This window comes from Erythranthe guttata, chromosome 13 (assembly GCF_056151865.1).
Source record: "Erythranthe guttata isolate IM_541 chromosome 13, IM_541, whole genome shotgun sequence".
NCBI lineage: Eukaryota > Viridiplantae > Streptophyta > Magnoliopsida > Lamiales > Phrymaceae > Erythranthe > Erythranthe guttata.
The window spans coordinates 10884274-10900014 of record NC_142545.1 but is presented as its reverse complement, the minus strand read 5'-3'; the positions used below and the strand labels follow the sequence as shown (position 1 = coordinate 10900014).

The window sequence follows — 15741 nt, the reverse complement described above, 5'->3', positions numbered from 1 at the left end:
GTTGGCTCGGGGTTGCTCCTCGATTCTTCGATTCTTCGATCTTCCTCGTCTCGGATTTAACCTCATATACTTCGATCTACTAAAACGTGGCACTAGACACGCAGTAGTTAGAATAAACGAAAAGAATAAAAAGGAAAATGATCTACCACGATTAATCGGCCAAGGGGAGGCCGATTACGGCGAGTGGACGACGGCGGCGGCGATGGTGGCTGCGGGAGAGATCGGCCGAGAGAGAGAGATCAGCGGATAGGGTTTCGTATTAGGGTTGTATGTGTGCAAGACCTATAAATCAAGTATTGATTGTGTCTTGCATAAAAGCCCTAACGGGCTTAAGTTGGAGCGGGCCCAACAGCTTAAGTCTGTTAGTTCTTTACTCGTTCGTTTCTCTCAATTGATTGATCGGAAAAATTGTAACGATTACATTTTTGGAATCATTATAATATCCTCGTCATTACGAGTGCCAATGCTCAATTTCCAACTTTCTAAAAGTGGAAACCCTAATTCAGTGCAATTTCTAAATTTGGAAACTTCCCGATTTAGAAAGTCCACCACTAAGTATTAGAGTAGGTGACCAACAAGCCAACATGTGGCTGTGGTCTTACGTATTTATTATTGTACTAAACAAACCTTTATTCGTATTAATGATAAAACAACTTGGAATTCTATATCTTTGTCCCTTTGTCACAAGCATAGATATAGTCCTTACAGTTATTACAAGTACGAGTAAATGATCGTTAGGATCGTGAGATATTTACTTTAGTATTATAACTGTTAAACATGTTCCTAGTCGAAGGGTTACGCCACTAATGAGGATATCGGCCTTTCCATTTAAGAGACTAGCACTTAGTGTATGTGTACTGCATCTCATCAGTAAACGGTATTGTGATATCGGCATGCATAAGTGGGTGCTCGTAAGTTGACGAGTTCACTGAACTCCCTCACCCTAGAAATCTCTAAGTGGTTCCCAATAATCGAGTAGAGATATCTATGGTATAGTTGTACACCATTAGTCCTTATGACCTAGACATCACCGTGACTTCACTAGAGGACCAGCTGTATCGTGACCTGTCCCTGAGTTCCACCGAGGACCATCCCAAGGACCAGTGTTCGTGCAGTCCGAAATCTAGTGGGAGGTCTATGCATTGTAGTCGGGGATTCGATCGCTAGAATAGTCTTGGATGTCCTGTGTGTTCTGAAAGTTTGTAATCATTCTAAGTCTCTGGCCAGAGCTGACTAAGTGATGATTAGAGAATTCGATTCTCTAAGTCATGCACGTAAAGATTACAACACTTAGAACGATCGCACCGTCATTGAACATATAAAGAGGTCTCGACGAACCAATGCCTCTAGTTCAATCGGGACATATGTATCGAAGGGACCGTACTGTACGTTAACTATATCTGAAGGTTCTTGCAGGCACTTCATTTGTATCTAGGGAATCATGACGCGTAGTTGCTAGACGCCAATCTTGATTCGTTGGGTGATTGAGGTGAAACGAGCTTCATCTTAATCGTAACTCTAAGGGACGAGTTTTGACCACAAAGGGTTGTGGGCCCACGGCTAGCTTACACCTGAACCATCGAGGGTCACACTACTCGTGCACATGAGATCTTTGAATAAACGGTCAGAGATAAAATAGTTTATCTTTGCATGATTGGAAGTCAATGTGATTGGGTCCAACATTCGTAATTTGGAATTATGAATGAGAACAAGAAAAGGAAAAGACTTGGCAAACGTATTAGTGGACTTTCTAAATCGGGAAGTTTCCAAATTTAGAAAGTGCACTGAATTAGGGTTTCCACTTTTGGAAAGTTGGAAATTGAGAGTTGGCACTCGTAATGACGAGGATATTATAATGATTCCGAAAATGTAATCGTTGCAATTTTCCGATCATTGAATTGAGAGAGACGAGCAAGTAAAAGAACTAACGAACTTAAGCTGTTGGGCCTAGTCCAACTTAAGCCCGTTAGGGTTTTATGCAAGGCACTATAAATACTTGATTTATAGGCCTTGCACAAAAACACAAGACCTAACCCTAACCCTAGCCGCTCCCCCTCTCACTCTCGGCCACTCTCCCGCGGCCACCACCGTCGCCGTCGCCGGAATCCTGCCGGAATCGGCCATCTCTTGGCCGATCACAATTGGTAGTTCTTTCCTTCTTTTTTTCTTCCGTTTTATTCTAACTACTTCGTGTCCAGTGCCACGTTTTAGTAGATCGAAGTATACGAGGTGAAATCCGAGAGGAGGAAGATCGAAGAATCGAGGAGCAGCCCTCGAGCCGACAACGCACGCGACCCCACGCGCCGCCCCGAAGACCGCGCGTGAGATACACGCGCCGCCGTGCCCGTCTCGCCGCTGCTGCTGGTGCACCGCTGCTGCCCCGGATTGTACGGATTGGTTTCCGTAGCAATCTCGACTTGCTTAGCGCTCCTACCTCACGCTTCAAGAGGTAAACACACGAATTTAATGTTCTTGATTCGTTTATGTTTAAAATATATATATTCATGTTTGCTTTCGTATGATTTTATGTGATTTGCGTGAAATCGTTTTAATCGTTGCAAGCATGTTAGTTGGTTTAAACGCGAGCATGTTAATTGATTTAAATTCAGTTAAAAAATTTAGCATGTATGTTGTTTTTAATTTCGCTGGAAGCGCAAAGGTACGCAATTAATTGATTTAATTTATCGGGCATGTGTTTATGTGCTTTAAAGTTGTTTAAATCGCATAAAATTTTTGTTTTCCGCTGCGTACACGTGTCTGATTCCCAACAGTGGTATCAGAGCTCGTTGCGCAATTAATTGCGTTCGTTTTAATATGCTATGATTTTATGCATGTTCGATTTATTAAAGTAGTGATTGTTGTATTATGTAATTAGGAGTTTTCGTAAGTTTAAAATATTTTTGAAATATTGTTTAGAATGTTTCCAGCTTTAAAATTGTTTAAAATTGGAAAATCGGATCTGAAATTAATTTTAAAACGTCGGTTTTTTTAATTGTTCGGATCGAACCGGTCGAACCGGCCGGTTCGATGGTTGTGCACGTTACAGTTGACCGAATCCAAGTGGATTCGGGTTGGCCAGACCGGTTCTCGGTCCGACTGACCCGGCCCACTGATTTGGGTCAACTGGACTGGGCAGAACCAGACCGCTTCGGTCCGAACCGGTCAGATCGGTTGGGCCGAACCGGTTCACTGAAAATAAAAAAAAATAAAAAAAAAATTTATTTCAGATTTCTAAAATTAAACATAAAAAAATTTGATTTTAATTTTCGGAAAATTATTTTCAATTAATCCCAATTAGATAATTGGATCGACAATCATCTATTTTAGTAAATAGGTGTTAGATTAATTGATTAACTTAAATTGTTAAATTGATTTCAATTATTAGAACACATATATAATATTGATTATAGTTCAACTTAATTAGTAGTACCTCAACATTATTTGAATGATTTATGCTAGTTGAGGTTCTATAATTATTTTGAAAAACCCGATAATTAATTAATGTAATTAATTATGTAGTTAGGTCGTATGTTCCTCTTAGGACAATATGCGTTTCCATATACCTTTAGAGAACATAGATGTAGGAATCACATAGACCAATCCGAACCTTCTGATGAGATAAAACTTTTAATAAAACCCCTCATTCTTAATCTAATTAAGAATCATTTCAAGCTATAAAGAAAAACCCAATCTGTTGAGTTATTTCTTTCCTTCTGCCAACGGTTGGATTATGTATAGCCCTTTATCGTAGTGCAGTAAGCCGTGTTAGCGGGGAGTGCTATGGTAGATTAAGCTGTAATTCAATTGACATAGCGATGAAGGTAGCCATAGAAAAGGGTTATGTTGGATTAACGTGGTCGGCTAGATTAACTAGGGACTACATTAGTTTGGCATAATCAAGTTCTATGAGCATCTTTGATTAATAGGTTAGACTTGACACACGACGATTTTGATATTCGCGAGATTAACTTAGGTCATTATCAAGTGTGAGGAAAATTAATTTAGGGTCATATTGTGGATATGATTGAATTTGGATCTACCTTTGGGCAAATATAATCGGGCTAGATTAACTACGGGTTATATTTGTCTATTGGACCTAAAGCCCATTAAGAAAAATCAGTTTTCTCGTTTGTCTACTAGAGGGAAGTGGAACTCGATAAAATTAGTGGGAGAACAATTAAATAACATAAGTCCAAACATTTAATTGTAACAATCATTTAACGCGAATCTCTAATAATCCTTTTCTCTATACCTCTCAGATAATCATGTCTAAGAATCCCATAATGTCAATCCTCGACAATAAACTCAATGGCCCTAATTACCTAGATTGGTTGCATAGTCTTAAGCTTGTGCTAACCGTTGAGGGGCGTCTCTATGTTTTGAACGAGAGACTTCCCGCCACTATACCTGCCACAGCGACTGATGCTAAAAAGGAAACTTATGAGGCATGGAAGAAAGATGATACACATGCTAGGTGCTATATGATAGCCGCCATGGAGCCCGCGCTTGCGAGGAAATATGAGTCTCACATGCATGCTTTCGATATAAAGGCTCATCTCGATAGCATGTATAGTGAGAATATTAGGGCATCGAGGTACGCTGCTACAAAGGAGTTGATCATGGCGAGACTGCGCGAAGGGACTTCGGTCCACGAGCACTGTCTCAAAATGATCACTCTCCTTGAAAAGCTAGTGAATCTCGATGTCACCCTCCCGGCCGAGCTCTCGTTGGATTTGATCCTGTTGTCTCTTCCTAGTTCCTATGAATCGTTCATAGTGAACTTCAACATGAACAAACTAGATCCTCCCTTGGATGAGTTAATGAACATGTTGGTCAGCTTCGAGTCCACCATTAAGAAGGAGAAGTATGTTCTCATTGCTGCTACTTCTGGAAAGAAGAGTTCTTCCCAAAAGAAGAGAAAGGAAAGAGTTCCCTTCCCAAACAACAAGTTCGAAGTGGGTGAAGGTAGTGGGGGCCCCAAGGCAAAGGTTGGCAAACAAGTTGATGATGCTTGCCATCACTGTGGAAAGAAAGGACATTGGCGCCGCAACTGCAAGGCTTACCTAAAGCAGAAAAGTTCTGAAAAGGGTACGTATTTCATTGACGTAAATTTGTCTGTCAACTCTTCTTCTTGGGTATTGGATACGGGCTGTGGCTCACATTTGTGCAATGATTTGCAGGTAATGACAAGAAGTCGAAAGCTTAGAGCGGGTGAGACCTACCTAAGGATGGGGAATGGAGCAAGAGTTGTTGCTGAAGCCATTGGCACAATTTACTTAAATGTTTTGGATTCTAGTTTTCCTATTGTTTTGAACGATTGTTTATTTGTTCCGTCCCTCATTAGAAACCTTATTTCTATTCCTGTATTAGATATTGAAGGTTTTACTTTTGTTTTTGGAAATTCGATTTGCATTATACAAAAGAATGAGAATTTGATTTGCAAAGGACGACTATTAAACAACTTGTATGAACTAAATCCAAATGAAATACCTATTAATGTTATATCAGCCAAACGTAAGGAGATAGATCAAAACCCCGCACAACTTTGGCACGCTAGATTAGGTCATGTCTCTTTAAGAAGGATGAACGATTTTGTTAGTGAAGGATTGTTCTCTTTGGAGGACGTGAAATCACTACAAATTTGTGAATCTTGCCTTAAAGGGAAAATGACCAAGTCACCCTACAAAGAAAGAATGGAACGAGCCGAGAGTCTTTTGGATTTGATCCATACAGACGTATGTGGTCCACTAAGTGTTAGTGCGAATGGTGGATACAACTACTTCGCTACCTTTACCGACGATTATTCTAGGTATGGGTATGTGTACTTGATGAAGTACAAGTCTGAAACATTTGAAAGGTTCAAAGATTTTAGACACGAAGTAGAGAAGCAACTCGGACGAAGTATTAAGAAGCTGCGATCCGATCGTGGTGGAGAGTACTTGAGCATCGAGTTCATTGACTATCTAAAAGAGAATGGGATACAATCCCAATGGACTCCACCGGGAACTCCTGAACTTAATGGAGTCTCCGAACGTCGGAATCGAACTTTATTGGATATGGTTCGATCAATGATGGGGTTCACGAACTTACCGGCATACTTGTGGGGTCATGCACTTCGTACTGCCGCGTATTTGCTGAATAGAGTTAACACCAAAGCAATTAAATCCACACCTTATGAACTTTGGCATTCCCGGAAACCCAACTACAAACATATTAGGATATGGGGTTGTCCCGCTTATGTGAAGCGATTAGTGGGAGATAAGTTGGATAGTAAATCCGACTTGTGCTATTTTGTGGGGTATCCCGAAGACTCAATGGGATACGAGTTCTATTATGTCAAGGAAGCAAAGACGTTTGTTTCGAGAAATGCCACCTTTTTGGAAAGGGAGTTTCTATCCGATAGAAAGGGCAGCATGATAGAACTTAAAGTAGTTCAAGAATCACAAAGTGAAGTTCAAACGCAAGAACAAGCAATCGAACCAATACAACAATCCACTAATATACCTCCTGAACCTACGGTACGTAGATCCGAAAGAGTTCGGAAAATGCCGGATAGGTTATTCCTCCTCGAGAATGATGAAGATCATGTTGATCTTGGACAAGATCCAAGAACATACAATGAGGCCGTATCGGATACGGACATGGGACATTGGCTAACTGCCATGAAATCCGAGATGGACTACATGTACTCCAACAAGGTATGGACCTTGGTGGATCCACCCAAAGGAATTGTTCCTATAGGCTGCAAGTGGATCTATAAGAAGAAAATTGGAGTGGATGGAAAGGTATCGACCTATAAAGCTAGATTGGTAGCGAAAGGATACACTCAAAGACAAGGTGTTGACATTGAGGAAACCTTTTCGCCAGTCGCGATGCTGAAGTCCATTAGGATTTTGCTGGCCATAGCTGCGTGGTACGACTACGAGATATGGCAAATGGATGTGAAGACCGCCTTCCTTAATGGAGATATTGAGGAAGAAATTTACATGGCGCAGCCGGAAGGCTTCATATCTTCTGGAAGTGAGCAAAAGGTTTGCAAGCTCCAGCGATCCATTTATGGATTGAAACAAGCATCCCGTAGTTGGAACATTAGGTTCGACTCAACTATCAAAGAGTATGATTTTGAGAAGAATCCGGAGGAACCTTGTGTATACAAGAAGGTTAGTGGGAGGGCAGTGATATTTAGTGCTTTACGTTGATGACATTCTACTCATTGGGAATGACGTAGGAATGTTGCAACAAACAAAAGCATGGTTGTCCACACGTTTCTCAATGAAGGATTTGGGAGAAGCATCTTACGTATTGGGAATACGAATCTATAGAGATAGAGCAAGAAAGATGCTTGGCTTATCCCAAAGCCTGTACATAGACACCGTTATGAAACGGTTTAGCATGGAAGAATCCAAGAAAGGATTCTTGCCGATGTCCCATGGGGTTCGTCTCTCGAAATCTATGTGTCCGCAAACACCTAGTGAAATCGAGGAGATGAAAAGGACGCCTTATGCTTCTGCCATAGGAAGCATTATGTATGGCATGCTATGTACGAGACCCGATATTGCGTATGCTGTGAGTGTCACAAGCAGATATCAGTCTAACCCCGGCCCGGCTCACTGGAAAGCCGTGAAAGATAGCCTCAAGTACTTGCGAAGGACTAAGGATATATTTTTGGTCTATGGGGGTGCCGAGTTGAAATAAAAGGGCTTTACCGACTCTAGTTTTCAATCGGATGTGGACGACTCAAAGTCGAACTCTGGATTTATATTCACGCTTAATGGTGGTGCCGTGTGTTGGAAGAGTTCATAGCAAAGCACGACGGCTGATTCCACTACCGAAGCGGAATACATTGCAGCGTCCGAAGCGGAATACATTGCAGCGTCCGAAGCTGCAAAAGAAGGGACTTGGATAAGGAAGTTCATCCAAGAGTTGGGTGTCATTCCTAATGCTAGTGATCCAGTACCGTTGTACTGTGATAACACCGGAGCCGTGGCGCAAGCTAAGGAGCCGCGAACTCATCAGAAGTCGAAGCATATTCTGAGGAAGTATCACGTGATCCGAGAGATCATTGATAGAGGTGAAGTTAAGGTAGAACGAGTCACCTCGGAAGAGAACGTTGCAGACCCCTTCACGAAGCCTTTACCGAGATCGGTCCACGAGAAACATCGAGAGTCGATGGGAATGCGATTCATGGGTAGTTGGCTTTAGGTCAAGTGGGAGATTGTTAGAGTAGGTGACCAACAAGCCAACATGTGGCTTGGTCTTACGTATTTATTATTGTAATAAACAAACCTTTATTCGTATTAATGATAAAACAACTTGGCATTCTATATCTTTGTCCCTTTGTCAAAAGCATAGATATAGTCCTTACAGTTATTACAAGTACGAGTAAATGATCGTTAGGATCGTGAGATATTTACTTTAGTATTATAACTGTTAAACATGTTCCTAGTCGAAGGGTTACGCCACTAATGAGGATATCGGCCTTTCCCATTAAGAGACTAGCACTTAGTGTATGTGTACTGCATCTCATCAGTAAACGGTATTGTGATATCGGCATGCATAAGTGGGTGCTCGTAAGTTGACGAGTTCACTGAACTCCCTCACCCTAGAAATCTCTAAGTGGTTCCCAATAATCGAGTAGAGATATCTATGGTATAGTTGTACACCATTAGTCCTTATGACCTAGACATCACCGTGACTTCACTAGAGGACCAGCTGTATCGTGACATGTCCCTGAGTTCCACCGAGGACCATCCCAAGGGCCAGTGTTCGTGCAGTCCGAAATCTAGTGGGAGGTCTATGCATTGTAGTCGGGGATTCGATCGCTAGAATAGTCTTGGATGTCCTGTGTGTTCTGAAAGTTTGTAATCATTCTAAGTCTCTGGCCAGAGCTGACTAAGTGATGATTAGAGAATTTGATTCTCTAAGTCATGCACGTAAAGATTACAACACTTAGAACGATCGCACCGTCATTGAACATATAAAGAGGTCTCGACGAACCAATGCCTCTAGTTCAATCGGGACATATGTATCGAAGGGACCGTACTGTACGTTAACTATATCTGAAGGTTCTTGCAGGCACTTCATTTGTATCTAGGGAATCATGACGCGTAGTTGCTAGACGCCAATCTTGATTCGTTGGGTGATTGAGGTGAAACGAGCTTCATCTTAATCGTAACTCTAAGCGACGAGTTTTGACCACAAAGGGTTGTGGGCCCACGGCTAGCTTACACCTGAACCATCGAGGGTCACACTGCTCGTGCACATGAGATCTTTGAATAAATGGTCAGAGATAAAATAGTTTATCTTTGCATGATTGGAAGTCAATGTGATTGGGTCCAACATTCGTAATTTGGAATTATGAATGAGAACAAGAAAAGGAAAAGAATTGGCAAACGTATTAGTGGACTTTCTAAATCGGGAAGTTTCCAAATTTAGAAAGTGCACTGAATTAGGGTTTCCACTTTTGGAAAGTTGGAAATTGAGAGTTGGCACTCGTAATGACGAGGATATTATAATGATTCCGAAAATGTAATCGTTGCAATTTTCCGATCATTGAATTGAGAGAGACGAGCAAGTAAAAGAACTAACGAACTTAAGCTGTTGGGCCCGGTCCAACTTAAGCCCGTTAGGGTTTTATGCAAGGCACTATAAATACTTGATTTATAGGCCTTGCACAAAAACACAAGACCTAACCCTAACCCTAGCCGCTCCCCCTCTCACTCTCGGCCACTCTCCCGCGGCCACCACCGTCGCCGTCGCCGGAATCCTGCCGGAATCGGCCATCTCTTGGCCGATCACAATTGGTAGTTCTTTCCTTCTCTTTTTCTTCCGTTTTATTCTAACTACTTCGTGTCTAGTGCCACGTTTTAGTAGATCGAAGTTTACGAGGTGAAATCCAAGAGGAGGAAGATCGAATAATCGAGGAGCAGCCCTCGAGCCGACGACGCACGCGACCCCACGCGCCGCCCCAAAGACCGCGCGTGAGATACACGCGCCGCCGTGCCCGTCTCGCCGCTGCTGCCCTGGATTGTACGGATTGGTTTCCGTAGCAATCTCGACTTGCTTAGCGCTCCTACCTCACGCTTCAAGAGGTAAACACACGAATTTAATGTTCTTGATTCGTTTATGTTTAAACTATATTTATTCATGTTTGCTTTCGTATGATTTTATGTGATTACGTGAAATCGTTTTAATCGTTGCAAGCATGTAAGTTGGTTTAAACGCGAGCATGTTAATTGATTTAAATTCAGTTAAAAAATTTAGCATGTATGTTGTTTTTAATTTCGCTGGAAGCGCAAAGGTACGCAATTAAATGATTTAATTTATCGGGCATGTGTTTATGTGCTTTAAAGTTGTTTAAATCGCATAAAATTTTTGTTTTCCGCTGCGTACACGTGTCCGATTCCCAACATTAAGATGTTTGCCTATTCTTTTCCTTTTTTTATTCTCATTCATAATTCCAAGGGTTAAATACAAAAACACCCCTGTACTATGGCTCTTGTATCATTTACCCCCCTATACTACACATAAATACAAAAACCCCCCTCACATTGGATTTTTTCAAAATATGACGAAAATACCCCTACTCATATATATATATATATATATATATATATATATATATATATATATATATATATATATATATATATATATATATATATATATATATATATATAGTTTGAGCCATTTTCCACTATATATTTTACCATTTTCAGTCAATTTAACGTTGAACATTTTAGTATTTATACTTTCTTCTCCAAAACATCTAATTGCTTACATTTTTTTATTTTCTAAATAAAACCTTTTATTTTTGTCATTTTGAGTTTCTTGATTTTTTTTTTCTTAAATGTCTTCTGGTAGTTCAAACATCCTAAGATTACAAACATCTTTACAATCCTATTATTGTTGAGAATTTGAACAATAGAAGACATTTAAGAAAAAAATGAAAAAATTCAAAATGACAAAAATAAAAGGTTTTTATTCAGAAAATTAAAAAAAAAAAAACGAAGTAATTAAATGTTTTGAAGGAAAAAATAAAAAAAATAAAAATTTCCCAAGTAAAATTGACCAAAATGTTAAAAAATATAGTGGAAAATGGCTCAAACAAACCCTTATATTTATAGGTTTAGCATGGGTATTTTCGTCAGATTTTGGAAAAAATATAATAGCAGGGGGGTTTTTGTATTTATGTGTAGTACAGGGGGGTAAATGATACAAAGTCCATAGTACAGGGGTGTTTTTGTATTTAACCCTAATTCCAAATTACGAATGTTGGACTCAATCATATTGACTTCCAATCATGCAAAGATAAAACATTTTTATCTCTGACCATTTATTCAAAGATCTCATGTGCACGAGCAGTCTGACCCTCGATGGTTCAGGTGTAAGCTAGCCGTGGGCCCACAACCCTTTGTGGTCAAAAATCATCCCTTAGAGTTACGACTAAGATGAAGCTCATTTCACCTTAATCACCCAACGAATCAAGATTGACATCTAGCAACTATGCGTCATGATTCCCTAGATACAAATGAAGTGCCTGCAAGAACCTTTTGATATAGTTAACGTACAGTACAATCCCTTCGATTAATATGTCCCGATTGAACTAGAGGCATTGGTTCATCGAGACCTCCTTAGTAGTTCAATGACTGTGCGATCGTTCTAAGTGTTGTAACCTGTACGTGCATGACTTAGAGAATCGAATTCTCTAATCATCACTCAGTCAGCTCTGTCCAGAGACTTTAGAGATTACAAACTATGAGAACACACGGGACATCCAAGACTACTGTAGCGATCGAATCCCCGACTACAATGCACAAACCTCCCACTAGATTTCGGACTGCACGAACACTGGCCCTTGGGGTGGTCCTCGGTAGAACTCAGGGACTGGTCACGATACAGCTGTTCCACTAGTGAAGTCACGGTGATGTCTAGGTCATAAGGACTAATGGTGTACAACTACACCGTAGATATCTGTACTCGATTATTGAGAACCACTTAGAGATTTCTAGGGTGAGGGAGTTCAGTGAACTCGTCAACTTACGAGCACCCACTTATGCATGCCGATATCACAATACCTTTTACTGATGAGATGCAGTACACATACACTAAGTGCTAGTCTCTTAATGGGAAAGGTTGATATCCTCATTGGTGGCGTAACCCTTCGACTAGGAACACGTTTAACAGTTACAATACTAAAGTAAATATCTCACGATCCTAACGATCAATTACTAGTACTTGTAATAATTGTAATGACTATATCTATGCTTGTGACAAAGGAACAAGGGATAATTAGCTATACCCCCCTTATTTCAAACTTATATAGCTAGGAGTCCAATCTGTTAGATTAGTATAGCTATAGGCCCTTTGACCAAAAAAATTAATTAAATTAATTAAAATTATAAGCCTACGGACATAAATACCCTTCAATAAATTATTTAATTAAGGAAGTATTTAATTCAGTAAATTACGTTGAATAAATCCCAAATATCACGTTGTAAGATTTGGAAGGGAGTTATGAGACGTGGGTTGAAAAAACAAAATATCAGGAGTTTATCAGACGTGGTAGAATTAAATAAATCATTCGTCGTTATAAGATCTTAGAATTCTATGGGTTTAGTTTCGTGAAATCTAATGCAATTATGTATATTTTTATTTTTTTCATATTGCTATCAACATGAAGAGGAGTTACGTCAACAGGTTTGTTTTGTTACTGGGAGGGAGTTTATGAAACGTGGTTGATTCATCTTTGACAACACTCTTATTTTATTTCCCAAAATCTCTGGTTTAGATTTCGAGATTGAAATTTGAATTCAGACTTTTGATTCAATTTGGCAGGAATTAAATTAAATTTTGTGTTTTTTCAGGGTTGATGGTGCAAGATTGAAGGAGAAGATGACCATACAGAAAGTTATTGAGCCCGATTCACATTTGTTCTCTTTATTTGCACATCAGGAGAAGATTTCATTTAGTTTTTTTTTTTTCGTGCAAACCAAAACGAGTACAAAATGGCTCGCTCGTTCTCCGCCGCTAAATTCATTCCGTATTTAATCGCCAGAGCAGTTCCGTATCTAGAGGCTCAAGGACATCGACTAAATCTGATAATCTTGAGACGAAAATTGTGTTTGTTGTTTGCTATTTTTTTAACACTTTGTTGTTATATATTTAATTTTTTGTTGTTAGTATGATACTATTTGCACTTTGCTTTTAATTCTTGCAGTTTATGTATATAATGTGTTTTGGCTCGAATATATATTTTACACTTTTGCTGCTTTTATTTACTATTTTAAGTTTTTTTTTCATACGTGATTGTCACTGTTAATATCTGCTCTATAAATATCAAACTTTAAAAATCCATTCATAATTCAAACATCAAACAGCAAAACATCATGTTATAATGTCCATATCGAACAACAAACATCAAGTTTTTTTCATTTATTTATGTCGATTTGCACATTTTTAGATGTTGGTGGATTTTTGTTTTGCGTTTTGCTGTTTTTAGCAGACTATATTTTACACTATGATGTTATATATTTTTTTTGAGTTGTTGGCATGGTATTGTTTGCACTTTTGATTTTAATGTTTGCAGTTTGCATATACGATGTGTTTGTTGCTCGACTATATTTGTGCATGTTGATGTTATATATGATGTAATTTTTTGGTATAATATTATCTACACTTTTGACGCCATATATTTTTTTTTGCAGTTGGTATTGTATTATTTGAACTTTGCATTTTCTTTTTGCAGTTTGCATATAAATTACAATAGCAAAATGCAAACTATAACAGCGGAATGAAGACTAAAGCCCTGTGAGAATTTTGTTGCAGCGGTGGATAGCATAACAAAAATCGACTACAACCCTGTGACACTTTGCCTGTTTTTTTTTTTAACAATTTACTGAATTTATAAGAAATTATGAATTGGCAAGCATATATATCAGTACACAAAATACCTGCGTGAATTTGGAATATATTAGAAAATAGTTCATATCAAAATCCAACAAAAATATAATGCCACAAATAAAAATCAAAGTTCGGTTAAACATAGTAAATATCATAAAAAAATTATAATTAAACTCAACGGTATCCTCGTCGTTCAAGAACTGATAATTAAAAGTTTTTCGAGTGCGATAATCCCACTTGCTGCAGTTTTCTCACTAATGGTTGTTGCATGCACAACTGCCTTGCCATATACAAGAAAAAAATCCCACAATCAACCAAATCTGGTTTGTTGAGGCGATGTCGAAACATAATATGGCTTCGTGTTATCGTGCAAATAGATTTGGCTTGATTCATCGTTGCTTTCCTCTTTTTGAAGAGGCAAATGATTCATCTACTTTCCTCTTCCCCTTCGTCAAATCAACTGTTCAATTGAAAAAAAAATTATTGGACAACCATGTCGGTACCTATAATCCATGTACATCAATTGCATATAACAATATGTCAGGTGCATTTGGTAACATCAAATGCAAATTGTAATTTTGAAACAATAAAATGCAATTAAAAATCACAAGATGACTAAGAATATACCAAAAGTTCGAATGAAATATACAATATCAAAGATTACATCGTATATGCAAAATGCAAAATGCAAAATACAAAATAAACATCAAAGTGCAAAACGCAAAATAAATATCAAAGTGAAAATACAATACGCTAGAAACAACAAATTGCAAAAAAAAAAAAAAAAAAAACAACGAAATCGAATATATGTTGCAATCAACACCAGAAAATAACATGAACAAAAAAAAAAAAAAAAAAAGTATCACAAAACAGCAAAATGAAAACACAAAATAATGTAACACAAACCAGGAAACTCCAAACAAACAATCAACAGATTTAGGAGGAAAAAAGACAAATTTAACAAAATACTCCAAAGGGCCGAAAAGCACAAAAGACGACAAAACAAAAAATCGCAATCGAGATCTGAAAATATGTAACAAAAACGCAAAACAACCGGAAAAATATTTTAAATGAACAGTAAAACCAAACAAAAAATAATGTCAAAACAAAAAATAAAAATAAAAAGTACATGGGGTTAAAAGCTCTAATTTGCATCTTTCACTTATGTTATAAAAATAACCCATTGCATCCCGTCAATGAATCGCCATTAAAGACATTTACAAAATCACAAATCAAATTACCTGTACGTTTCGATTTTGCACTATCCTCTAGGATGTGTTTTCTTTGTTGGCGATTTGCAGAAGTTATAGAGATTCCATCGTTCTCGAGAACAACGATAGGGTTACATAGATTGCATTGAAGAAAAGGGGGCAGGGAGAAATTTTGTTTTTCGAGAGATTAACGATGGAAAAATACAATTTGGGGAGGATTTGCAATTGACGTTTTGTAGCACGATTTATGCTAAAACCGATTTTTATGGAGGATTAATAGGAATATATAAATTTAAGAATACAATTTTCCTATTTTCGCTAAAGGGCAAATCAGCCATAAAAAATTGTAGGGGGTTATAGCAATATTGGACTTATGACTTGGATTTTAACCAATATAATTTAATAATGGAGGGTCTATAGAAAATTACCCCAAGGAACAAAGATATAGAATGCCAAGGTGTTTTATCATTAATACGAAAAATGATTAATTATTACAATAATAAATGGAAAGACCACAACCACAAGTTGGCTTGTTGGTCACCTACTCTAACAATCTCCCACTTGATCTAAAACCAACTACCCATGAATCGCAATCCATCGACTCTCTATGTTTCTCGTGGACCGACCT

General features: G+C 38.4%; 1 long non-coding RNA gene across 1 annotated transcript; it reads right to left on the bottom strand.

Annotated features, from left to right (window-relative positions):
• Positions 1-13949: 13949 nt before the first annotated feature.
• On the bottom strand, positions 13950-15414 carry LOC148765879 (uncharacterized). The gene is made up of 2 exons (XR_016029201.1): positions 15144-15414; positions 13950-14362 (listed from the first exon to the last, which is right to left on the bottom strand). It is a non-coding gene; the product is annotated as an uncharacterized LOC148765879 (long non-coding RNA).
• Positions 15415-15741: the final 327 nt, after the last annotated feature.